General features: G+C 38.1%; 1 long non-coding RNA gene across 1 annotated transcript; it reads right to left on the bottom strand.

Moving 5' to 3' along the window:
* Nucleotides 1-163: 163 nt before the first annotated feature.
* Nucleotides 164-12,496, bottom strand: LOC127366998 (uncharacterized). Its single transcript, XR_007885421.1, has 3 exons — nucleotides 12,383-12,496; nucleotides 12,193-12,267; nucleotides 164-908 (listed from the first exon to the last, which is right to left on the bottom strand). It is a non-coding gene; the product is annotated as an uncharacterized LOC127366998 (long non-coding RNA).
* Nucleotides 12,497-13,842: the final 1,346 nt, after the last annotated feature.

Below are 13,842 nucleotides of genomic sequence, written 5' to 3'. Positions count from 1 at the left end.
GAAAACAGCCATTTAATTTCATCCATACTGGTATTTTTATTATTGGTGTTTACAGGGATTCTGTTATATCCACATCTCTAGGCCTATCCTGCTTTACAGTTCTTTCTGCAGGTGAAATGTTAAATTGTACCATGCCTGTTAAATTTAGACCTGTCAATCACTGCTCCTGTCAATCTGAACTTGGGAATATTTCTACACTCCCCAATATAACAAACAGTTTATAACAAGTGAGGGAAGCGATGGGAGGTTTCAGCTGTGAATCTGTGTTTCTGTGTAGCAAATATAAAAATACAACTGTACATTTGAAAAAGACACTTTTGTAACTGAACAGGAACACTATCAGGGGATTTCTCAAAGGTCTTTAATCGTTTTCTTTCTTTTTTCTGTTTGTGTAAGAGTAGTTAAAATAATAAAGACTCAATGTTTTCCCGACTTAGTGGAATATAATGTTATGAATTTAATCATTTTTTCAGGGGTTAGATTATACTCACCTGAGCAAGGATGTGTATACTCACTATATTTTCATCTTTTCATTCAGGGTTCAGTTTAAATATATTTACAAGCATGTGATGTTTAACCCAATGTGGGTCAGATTCAATCCTCTCTATCCTGGTTTATCACAAGAGAACTCTCAGCTCTAGGACACGTGAGGTTAAACATCCAATTTTGTTTGATCCTGGAGAGATCCTGCCAAAGATTAATCCATAATGCCTGTGAAATGGCCCTTCATCCAACAGGCTGTGCTGAAATAACACAGACTGTTCTGTTCCCAAACACGCTGTGGCTCTCCAATGACCCAGTGTTGCACCACTTCAGGGAGCCCACACAGCACTTGTTCTTCCAGCTGGAGAGGCCGTTTCCTTTTCCATCATGGCAGCACGAGGAGTTCTCTGGGCGAGTATTTACACCTGCAATTTATTGATAAATGCAGATCGGTATGGACATCAAGACAGCATATTTAGAGAAAGCAAAATGTAATTGTAATGACAAATGTGTTTTTAATGTAAGCTTTAATTATAGGATATTATTGATAGAGTACAATAAATATGTGTTCAGTAGTCAGAGAAATGTGTGTTGTTTGCAATGCAGGACATGTTAAAATGTATTTCTAGATGTGTTTTCCATACTGATTTAATTATTGTGCATCTTTTCTGGTAATATTTGGCTGCAATCTAACACTATGCACCTTGCAGGCCAAGGTCAATTCACTTTAAGTAATCAGCTAATAGTATAAATCTATTCACTGGGTAAAGATGAAGCTTTCATCTTTTATAATTTCACCATGGAGCTGGTCTGACATCATTCTCATACTAAAACACATTTTAATACTGAATAAAATTCCACCTACAAATTTGACAGAATAAACAGTCCAACACAGCGTTTTCCATGTGTGTATTACAGGTTGAGAACAGAAATGTGCTACAGCAGATTAAAAATCATAATACAGACCAGCACACATAGCAGATTGCATACATTGTCACTTGCTTGCGCCACACACACACACCTTGACAGAACCCACAATTATTCTGCCTTGTGCACTCATCCGGCTTAATGCACAATTGTGAGGAAACTCCATGTATGTGTACGTGCCCTCTGCTCTCCTCACTAAACAGAGGACGAGCCCATGATAACACAGAGCCAGGATAACAGAAATAACACACACAAACACGTACACATTGAGGAAGGTTCCAGTCTCCCTGAGGGTTAATATTCACATGGGAAGCACAGGTCACATTCAAGCTCCGACTGTTTACATATGTATGTGTGTGTGTACAATCAGTTGTCTGTGTTCCATATTCTTTACTGTAGGTGTGCACTCACGGGCCTGAGTGGTGAATGCATTTCCTTTAATACTTCCTATATAAGTAGATGTATGTATGCCGAAGGAGCAGTCAAGGATATAGCAATGTGTGTGTCCAAATGTGGGTATTTTTGTACATAAATATACATACACACATACATATATATATGTGTAGAGCTGTGTACCTTTATGTGCATATTATAGCGTTTATAGAACTTTCTTTGTTGATTTCATACAGACGTACATGTATTAGGTGTTGTGTAGCTATTGTCAAGGGACTGTGTAGGAATCCTAAAATCCCAAGAGAGCGAAACGCCACACACACACACACATACACTAGGCCAAGGCCTGAGGGGTGTGGTTCCTTTCTCTAACTGTGAAAGAAAGGGGCAGGACGCAGCTATAGATAGGGGCAGACAAAACAAACACCCCCCACACACAGGGACACACGCACACGGCAACAGTGGCGCAGGTCAGGGAAGCGCAAAAGACAGGGCCACATAGAAGGAATGTTTGCTTTGGACTGACACTCTCGTGTAGAGGATTGTGACTTATAGATAGATAGATAGATAGATAGATAGATAGATAGATAGATAGATAGATATACTTTATTGATCCAAAGCTGGGAAATTGCAGTGTAGCAGCAGCATTACACACAGTAACAACACAATGAAGTAAAGAGAACATCCTAGACATAGCAAAAAAGCAATATAAAATGCAATATAAAAAATGTATAAATAAGCGGTATAATTGTAGTGCAAAGTAAAAATATAAGGTGCAGTGAACAGATAAAACATATAAGGTGCTTGGAGACTGTATTGTTATGACCAGAGTTTTAGCTGTTATTGTACAGTGTGATGGCATATGGCAGGAAAGACTTCCTGTATCTGTCCCTTCGACAGCGGAGCTGGAGCAGCCTGTGAGAGAAGGTGCTCCGCTGTCCGACCACTGTGTGATGGAGAGGGTGCTGATCATTGTCTAAATTGTCATTGTTATGGCCTTCTTGAAAAGTGTCTCACACACAGCAGGGCAAACCAAACAAATAATTTATTTAGAAGAAACTGTAGAGCTGTAGATGTCTCAGTCTGTGACCAGTGTCAAATGTATACTGTATTTTTTTCTCAAGGTAATATAATAGTAGATTTCACTGCTTTAGACAGGGAAAACAAGAACAATAAGATATTCTATGCACAATATAAAATATTCTTTATTGCTTTAAATCCACTATCAAGCAGCACTACCTCTGTATATCTGCTATTTAGTTTGCTACACTGCATGTTTCAGTGTGCAAGATTTTTTTTTACACACGCCATGCAAACATTGCATCATCTAAACATCACCTTATTCACCACAGAATATACAGTGGTGAAACTGTAAGACTTTTTTTAACGGCAAAAACACAAAAAGATCATTAACTAGAGAGTTCCTTCAATCAAAACGTCATGCTAACCTGTCACTTTTCAAAGTTGTAATCCAGTGTGTGAAGAAAAGGAAGAGGAAGATACAGAATTCACGTCCTTGAAGAAGGTGAGAGGACACTGCAGGGACCAGACATTTGACTCAGGCTACAGTGGGATTATGAGGATTGGGCAGTATAAGCCGATATAGAAAACAATGTGAAGGAGACACTTCACAATATTGGTAGAGCTGACACAAAAAAATGAAGTGGTGCTATAATGCAATATAGGAAGCCATGTTGAGGAGAGAGACTATTGTCATCTACACACTGCTAGAGGGAAGCGGAATAGAAAGGATGCTGTGGTGCTGAACTAATACAGGAACCTCATTTCCACAGCAGAGCCAAGTGGGATTTAGTGTTGACCACACTAGACATCAAAAGCACTCCTTGCTCATTTAAAACAACAACCCCGATGACTTTTCACCTGCCTTCCATGAAGACTGTGTTATTACAACGGTAGCAGAGGTTCAGTCCCTGCATCTATACTGCATTAGTGGTTGCCATGGTAAAAAGTCCTCCATCCCGCATCTACCCTGCGTAGACAGAGAGGCAACACTCATACCGATTTCTGGTAGAGGAAATTGAGGGTCTGAGAGTCAGAAACAGCTGAAACCCAATGACAGCTATTCACAGTTACACAGTGCAGCTGTGTGATGTGTTAGCACTGAGATCTATTTGTAAAATCATGCAGAGATTTCTTGCACCGTATCCATCCCACCTTTGCTGCAAAGCAACGACATGGCGACTAGCACAGCAAGCCTACGGACGAGGAAGGCCACGGATTGTGTTCACAGATATCTGCAGCTTTATTATTCAGAGCAGCTTCAGTGCTACTCTGTTTTTAATATTATATACATATATATGGCTGTTATATTAAACAGAGAGCGGGAGGCCATGCCATGGATTTCAATCAACATGACACTGTGAGTATGAGGCTGGTGCACTAAGCAACCACACTGCTCCCTGATATTTCATTACATCTCATGATGTCATGTTCAAATTAAACTCCACATGGAGAGATACTGGAGCTGAAGGGTTTAAAGCTTCTAAAAGTCATTTATCAGCTGGATTATCGTCAACAGCTGCTCATTACAGCCAGTCACATCTGGATTTATATGCCATTTGTGTCACATACACAGCATGTTCTAATGACTGTCATTATTATTGTCATATCATTATGAACTAAGAAATAATTTTAACAAGCCATAAGAGAGTGTGAATGTTAGTTTGATGAAAAATAGCAGAGGAAGTGATTCTCAGTCATGATATAACAGATGTGGTTTAGTTTGGATAGATAAACTAGAAAAGATAAATCAAAAGCTAATACGATGCCAGCCAGAACTGCATGTTACAGCAGCTGTTGGATCTACGGAAGGAGGACAAAAATTAATCAAATGTGAGAAGTAAACAATAATCATTAACTGTTTTGTTTACTGTGTTAAAGAAAACAGTCACTGATTAATATCATCTGACCACTTTAATCTGATATCTCAAGCAAAAATGTATCTCGTATTCATGAATAGAATAAGAACAGAATAAATAAAAAGTGCCTTACAAAATTTAATTAAACACTATTTTACAATTAAAAAAATAGTTAAAGCTAAATCAATACACACACATACAAATGTGATTTAAATTGTAAAACTAAATTATGTAAAAGTCTGCACATAAAAAAGATGACACTGATATTGGCAGCCTGAGCCAGGCATCCTCTTCCGAGCCGAGGAGAGTGCTTCCAGTAAGCATTGATTACATTCAAATTAATTTAATAAATCATGACTGAGCATATATTTCCACTCATTCAATAATTATAATTTGGTTAGCCTCAACAATTTCATGCAATAACACTGACATAAACAGCTGTATCACATTTATCTCAAATCATCTTTCCGCAGCATAAAACAACATCCTGCACGGCTGGCTCCAGTTCACCTTCAGTTTAATCAATTTAGGAAGCCAATTTTCTTCCAAACATTCCAATACTGGGAAGGACAAGGTTGTTATATCCATCTTATTAAGAGTGAATACTCTATCATTAGCAAATCAATTGCAGTTTCTATTCACATCTGGAAAGGGTTGAACCGAGACGGAATTGACGCCCTCCCCCTTCCGTACAAATCCTGCTTCACCGACACCGAGCTATATGTGAAGTGAGAAAGCCTTTTCTTGTACAAACTATTAGGAATTGTCCTTTAAACTTCTCCTCTTGCTCCAAAGCAGCTTATAGACAACAATGTCAAGTTGGCCCATAGACGACCTCTAGCATGACTGATCCTCCGTAGGTCTGACTGTGTGTGTGTGTGTGAGTGTGAGTGTGTGTTCACGATACGAAGAATGCTTCACATGGCCCGTAAAAGAAAGAATGAGAACTAGACAACAGAAAGGGAGTATTGTGGATGCTAAACCTCAGTTTAAAACACACACACACACACACACACACACACACACACACACACACACACACACACACCATCACTTTTCTGTTTACATAGACGGTCGGACGTGAATAGCAGCCCATAGAACAGGCCTCAGTCAGAGCTAACAGGACTGAATGGAGTTGATGGATTCAATGTTGGGGAGAAGACTCATTTTAAACGTTTAAAGATAATTTGGCTTAACAGACGGTCGCCTTAATGCTATCACAGACTTCGAGCACCTTCACGCTAAGCTCTTAATCTACAACTCATTCAGTGCTATTGCAAGCCAAACAAAAGCAGGTGTTGTTTATATTCCTGTTGATAACACGAGAGGCAAGAAAGACAGCAGACACCAGTGAGGAGGTGGATGATATTATTTATCTTCTGTCTTACTATTTAAGTAGGAAACATACGTCTAAATCGATTCCAACAATCTAATGAGCCTCAACACAAATTTGAATTTTGATGCAAAACTACTGAAATAATCTCACATTTATTTATTTGGTTAATGATAGAACGGACCAGCTATATTTTCCAATAAACGCTGCACACACTTTCCCCTAACACTAAACACAGAAATATATTTGGACAAGTTGACACACACATTGACTACTGAATAGGCCATCAAACGCAGTGACACACAACCTTGGGCAGCTTGTGTCTATTGAAATAATTTTCAAAAGATTCAAAAGAAAAAAGAAAAAAGAGGAAGAGACTTCAAATCCTCGAAGGTAAATCACAGCATCATATAATTCACAGTACTTAAGAAACTACAGAAATCTTATCATTTTGGTCTATTGTAGGCAAGGTTAAGTGTATACATACATAGGTATATATCACTTGTAGAGATAAGAAATATGCAGCATGATGATAAATATGAAAGAAGCTTAAAATGATTCGATCTCTGTGAATAGCCTGATTAAAAGCTGAAGAATATATGTATTTTTCACCACAAGTCCCCTAAATATATGGCTTTCTGGCTCTTAACCTATCTACAACACCACACTGATGTGACCCAGCAGAAACACACAATAGACACAGACATCAGTTCATATCACAACACAGAACCTGTGCTTTCACACTGACACTTGTATTTGATTACAAGTTGTTTGTTTTAGGCGAGTGGTTGATTTTTAAGGACATTTGGAAAAATTTTGTAAACAAAAACAAAATGGACTTGAGGAAAGAGCAAAACGAGCAATAGTTCCATACTGAACTTCAATATTGAACACATTATTACATGTTTTTCTTTATACTCGTTATATGCTATGCAGCTGAAGCAACACTTGTTTGCTTTATAGCTTTTGAATAAAGAGGAGCCCAGATTGAAAAAAAACCAAAAAACAATGCACCACAACCTTTTCTATTTGACTTTGTACACAAACAGGTCCATCAAATGAGGTGTGTTTAAGATGTTAAGCCACCTGAAAGCCAGAGGGGGAGCTATGCTGTTCAAACATTTAAAGTCTGTTAATTAGATACAATTTATTAGTTTTTATTCTCTCCAAGAATTGTTATCAGTATGGTAAATAATCATGCTCTTCTACCTAACACATATATGCAATAATAATAATAATAATAACAACAATAATAAAAATAATAATATTAATAATAATAATAATAAATAAATAAATAAATCCAGAAGAATGTATTTGGTTCAAACTAATATAAGTACTTATTAACAAGGTTTGTAGGAGCATCACTCTGATGCATGCTTTTGACATATAGATCTTATAATCAATTATTTAATTTCTTAGCTTAAAACAATATATTTATGTGAAAGTCGATAAGAACATTTTGGTGTATAGACCAAATTAAGCTAATAATAATACTCATGCTCTATGTTTGTTTGCATTCTTGAAGTATTTACGCTACACAACATACACAGTCTGCTGTTGTGAAACTGGGTATAAACAAATATATATATATTGTTATTAATCATGTTAATGAAAATTATTAGATGTATGTGGTGACGTATTAAAAATAATTTAAAACGAATTAGATTTTTCCATGATATTTAGTTTTAATTTTAACTGATATTAAACCATGCTGATATGAATAAACTGTTGTCATCACTGAATGACTTTGCCTTGAACGTTACACAAGATGATTAATATGTATATGTTTTTACATACCTATTATATCATTGATAAAATGCTTAATTGACACATTTGGCAATAGTGTACATTACTGGTCATTTGTTTATTTAATAGAGATGGTGAAGGTTCAGTTTAATGGTATGTGAATATTCAAAATATAACAAAACCAGCATTACAAAGTGAGATTTCATTTTGACATTTCACATAATTTGACAATAATAATTTCAAATCAAAATATATCCAGTGTTTTGCAGAAATGTGCAGCAGTTTCCAGTACTTTATGTTTTGATATTAAGTGACATTAAGAGCCCAGAATCAGAAATCCTGAATATTGCATTATGAATTTGGCATTGTATCTCTTATAAAAACTTTAAAATAATAGTGGATTACAATAAAATCTACAGAATCACACATGCAGCAATATTGAGGAAGCTTTAAATGTATAAAATCTCGGTAAGTGTGAGATGTGACTGTGCCAACTTTCATGCTTTTAGCAAAAAGATTACACAACGATTTTGCACAAACTCCACCCCGCTATTGTGAGAAAAGTCTAAGAAAACAAATCAGTATCGTATGAAAATTTGAAGCGACAGAGGTGACACAAGCTTGTAAACAACGGTTATGGTTGCCACTTTGACTGTCTGTCTCACTGACCGCTCTGTTAATCCACTTAAGACACAATAGACAACAGACCCACACTACATGTTCCTAACAATTTATCATTAAAAACATTTTATTTTGTGTGTTTCGCTGCTGTTATAGAATCATGACTTCAGGGGTAAAAACGACTAAAATTGCATGATTCTGAAGTGCAGACATTAAAGGAAAAAAAGCATCCCTGGGTCATCGGGACTTGGCTGTGGTCTGTGTAATTTTTCACGGTGTCTTCTCCCTCGCTCTTTCTCTCTCTCCTCTGCATTACCTTAACAAAAGCCTCACACACACACATACATCCACTCCACCAGTGTGACAGACAGGGAGACAAAATGGCTGAATAGTGATGGAGGAGCTGCGTGTTCCTTTATGTGTCGACTAATCAGCCAGCACTAACATGTGTCAACACTACACTCACACTCTCCTCAGAATGGGGACATTGTCACACAGACAGAGGGGAAAACTAACACTCTTTCCATATCCTGACAACAAACGTGGAACAAATAAATAAAGCTTCAGTCATTGTTAGAATATCTTTAGCGAAATATCAGGACAATTGCTATCACAGGCAAATATGATTTAGGAAAAAACATCAATTGATTGAAATTTTAGTTTAGACATTTTCTAACCAAAATCATTCCTCGTATTCCGTATTTTCATCTGAGCTAGTGGTGGAGGTTTTATAACGACGGCTCCACTGTGACAGCGGAAGCCTGGCCGAGGGCTACCTTTTGAAGCCTGCTGCAGCAGCACTGATATCCACCACACGTACACATACAGTGTCATCAGTGCTCTACAAAACCCAGCTGTCTCCAGTTGTGCTGTATTTTTATTAATATAACTGACAGCTGACATCGTCATCAAATGTGTAAATAATATTCTGTGGATCTGGAGCCAACCCAGATCATTGATTATATAAAGTAAAATATAAAAATGTGCATCTTATTGAAATAGATAGATAGATAGATAGAGATAGATAGATAGATAGATAGATAGATAGATAGATAGATAGATAGATAGATAGATAGATAGAAAACACGTTTTTATTATTCAAAAAATAAAATTCTTCACTTCATCCTCAATTGAATTCCCTAATTATCACATCAAAGGTGTGATTCAGTGTTTCGGCTAAATGGAAAATAAGGGGAGAGTGCAGGAATAGAAACAGTGATAGAGATAATTGAAAATTGTACTGACAATTTTTGCTTGAACTGTTATTTCACTTTGTACCGTTAAAAATTAAAAATGCAAAGCTAATTTGACACATAACATTTCAGCCACACGGTGGATCTTTTGTGAGGCTGTACATTTTTGTTTTTGTGTGAGTCAAGCATTTTCTTTCAACCATCATGCATTTTGCAAGAAGGACAGAGAGCGAGGGAGAGTAAAAGAGGTGGAGAGATAATGAACCTGTGTCTGCTACTGCTATAGGCAATCAGGAACTAACCTTGTGAATAATCAAGGCTTGGCAGACTCGAGAGAGAGAGGGGGTGAGAGAGGAAGAGAAAGAGAGAGAGTGACTATAGCACCAGTCTCTAATCCTATCAGTCCGGTCCATGGTGTGTGTGTGTGTGTGTGTGCGCGTGCATGTGTGAGTGTGTGAGGTTTGCTTCTTTAGGACGGCTCCCACTGCGAGCAGTGAAAAGCAACCTGAAATCAAAGCGTAAATGCATCTGTGTTTGTGTTTATCACACAATGGCAAACCTTCTCTCACTGAGGCCTTCTATACATCTGATTCATTCTCTACGGCTCTGTGTCTGTCTCTGCTTCGCAATGCATTTCTAGGGTTTTATTTTGTGCCTGTGTGTGTTACATATCGATGCTTTCTCCTTGAAATGGCTTTCTTTTTAGGCAGTGCATCACTGTTAACTGCATACAAAATGACTGTAGGGCTTGTGCTGGGTAAAAACTGACATATTACCCCTTACACTGCTGTGCTGGTTTAGGGTTAGAGGGAAAGCACTTACTGTTTTTGCATCTAACATTGTTGTGACATTACTGTGTGTTTGGGGGGGCAATGGTTGAGGCTATCTTTAAAATGAAAATAACAGAGCACAAACAATTATAAGTTGTCTTTTATATGCTCATATAATGAAAAATTAGCAAAGAGTTGAATAAAGCAGACACACACAAAAAACTGAATATTATACTGTAAGCTTTAGAAAAATGTCATGTGTTAGAGCAGGACCGTGGTATCGTAATCTCACCTGGTGTGTGTACATGTCTCTGTGTGTGCTCCCTACATAACAACTGCCAGGCAGCTTGCAGTTCTCCTTTTCGACAAGGACGGGATTGGAACAAATTACCCCTGCTCTGTGAGTGTGTGTGTGTGTGTGTGTGTGTGTGTGGTAACACAAACAACAGCTGATGCTGCGGACAGGTGGACAGAAGGTCGCCCTCCCCCACCAATGTGCACACAAACATTTTAACACACACCAGGTATGTGTTAGCATATTTGTGTGGACACATATGGACACACACACACAAATCTAACATACTAAACATACATAGTTGTGATGTGTAGAACTAGTAATGCACTGCCCTGGTCAACATGCACACACACACACACACACACACACACCCTCCTAACTCGTGTACAAATAATCAGGCATACACACATTGACTAAAAAAAAAAACTAACGCCAAATTAAAATAATCGTGTGACAAAAATCAATATTACAACAATGGCGTATAGAAATAAAAATGACAAAGCCGTGTCTTCTGTCTTACGAAGCCGTTCGCTAAAAGCATATTTCTCGCCCTCCATCTTACAGCTGGCTGGCCGACAGGCAGACAAAGAGACACTACCGCAGTGTGAAAATATACTGACGTAGCTGGCTTCTCTGTGGCTGAGATGTAGTCTGTGTGTGTGTGTGTGTGTGTGTCAGTGTGTGTGTACTAGTGTGTTTCCATGCTTTATGGAAGGAAGTAAACATGCATGCTATGTTTTGGAGTATGTGTCTGTGAGCACATGTACAGGTGCTTCATGCACTTTTACTTTTGAGTATGCAGCAAGTTTGTCTACATGAATGTTCATGGTACTTATTGTATAAGCATGTGAGTCTTCTCCATGTGTCTTGTATTGATATGTCTTTGTGTGTTCATATGTGTGTTTCCGCAGTACATTGGGGATAGGTACATTGTAGCTGTAATAATCTGAATTCTCAGCATCTCAGTGATCGCTCTTCTTTCCGTCCCTCTTTCTCACACTGTACTTCTCCTCTCCTCTCCTCTCCTCTCCCCTCCCCCCTCAGACTATTCCACAATGCCAGTTGTAAATAAAATTGCAGTGCTAGAATTTTAATGACGGTCTTCTTCTTCCCTCCTGTCTGGTTACTGCCTTGATAGACGCACAGAGACGTCTTTGCAGGGAAACAACACACATTCATGCAGAATTCATTCAGAATAAACCCTACTAGTAATAATGATACTACAAATACAACTATACCATTACAATGTAAGACATAAGCTGACTGGATTCAGTTGTTTTATGAGACACAGTGATAAGATAATTTCACTAGGATAGCTTGGTGTCAGCATTTTCTTCAGGATTACTAATGTTAACAAGCTGTTTCATGTTTCAAGTACAAATATTGATACTACTGATTTCCATTCAGCAGAAATGCATGCAAACAATACAAACATATCAAATGATTTTACTACAGTGCTGCAGCTGATTCATTACAAAACCTGAATCCTAAGAGACATATACATAGCACAGGTCTCAGTGGTGCTTTAAATGTGTGTGGTGCAGATGCTCACCTGTTTGAGGCAGTTGCTAGCAGGTTAAATAGCTGTCTGTGCGATGGAGGCCTAAAGAGGGCCATGCCTTCATTTCTATTTTACACAGACAAAACACAAAGAAGGAGCCATTAGCTAACCCTAAAAATCCAGTCAACTAAGGGTAAAAAAAAGAAACCTAAATGAAGAGAAAAATGGTAAAAATAGTCACCCATCTGTGGTGTGGGATGAAAAAGTAGACAGAGAGAGAAAAAGTGACAAAGAAAGAGGACCAAATCTAAAAAATAGCAGAGACATGCTAGCACTTCACTGATCAACTTTCAACTTTGAGAACAGGAGCAACAGATGCAGTGGTGGTGTATTGTGGAGGGTATTAGGGTGAGGGACACCCCAAAATCTCCCCCGCTGCGTGTATGCGTTTGTTTGTGTGAGTGTGACAGCAGGGAGCAGCTCAGCGCAGGACGCTGCACACAGCAAGGGGCCATTAGACATGGTGGGGTGACCCACATAAAAGACACACACACACACACACACACACACACACACAAGCATGAAACTTTCCTTTTTGCGGCCAATGTGCCATGATAACCATAAAGCCGGGATTCTTTAGCATTGAGTTTAGCATGGCCATTGTCACATGGTTCTCACAGTGTAGGATTTGGTGGGCAACTGCTGGTCCAATAAGCCTCAATATATTCAGCACAAATACAACAAACTCTTTTCATTGATGAAACACATTGTTCCTGTTAAATTTTCTAAAACTTTTCACAGTGTATGTGCTCTGCTGTACTTCTGTGTTTTAAGTCTCAAGACACTCTTCAAATGCTTTTGCCATGAAGGGCTAATATCTGTAATTCTGTCAGCACTGACTGAGTTGTGGTGGTTCCTATGGGGACGAACAGTATGTGGGGCTTGGAATATGGACTTCATTCCAGCACACGCAACTGGCAACAACACGACAAACTATCACTACTTAAGGCCTGTCTGACACAGAAAATCTCAACAGACAATGAGTTTATAAAATTCCCAAGGTATGTTTTCGACATTACCCCCAGTAGATGTTCTTTTCAATGTGCATGTGCAGTAAGTGATTTAATTCTCTACAATGAGTGTTGCAGGAACTTTTTGATTAGAGTTTATAACAATGAATTGGTCTACATCTTTCCTGTAATCTTTCAGTTTTCCTCTAAATAATTACAGCTTCAACTGCCAACTGAATTCAAATGTGTATTTTCTATGTGGGGCTGCACGGCATGGGGAAAAAAATCCTATTGCGATTATTTTTCACTGATAAAACTATTTATATGATGATGTGACATTTATTGGTGTCTGTCTGTATCATGTTTTCTTAAACCTGGAACATGATTTGTACGCCAGGGCATCTCTACAGCACTACAGTACTTCGTTACAGTGCTGTTTTTGTCACATTCTACCTTAAAAAAAAATTGCAGCTTCTGCAATTAACATGTTGCACTTGACCATATTGTGAATAACTGTGCAACCCTGTGTAGCATTACAGACATTTCAGCATATTTTAACTGGAATTCAGTACAGCCATTCTTAAAAATCCATGGTGGGTCACAGTACACCCTACTTCAACAGCCTTAAACTATACCCCTGCTAGAAGTAAGTCTGGAGTTTATTTTCTAAACATAAATATCATTAAATGAC

The sequence above is a fragment of the Dicentrarchus labrax genome, unplaced genomic scaffold, assembly GCF_905237075.1.
Source record: "Dicentrarchus labrax unplaced genomic scaffold, dlabrax2021, whole genome shotgun sequence".
Lineage (NCBI taxonomy): Eukaryota > Metazoa > Chordata > Actinopteri > Moronidae > Dicentrarchus > Dicentrarchus labrax.
The sequence above is the reverse complement of the archived record's forward strand: the minus strand, read 5'-3'. Positions and strand labels throughout refer to the sequence as shown.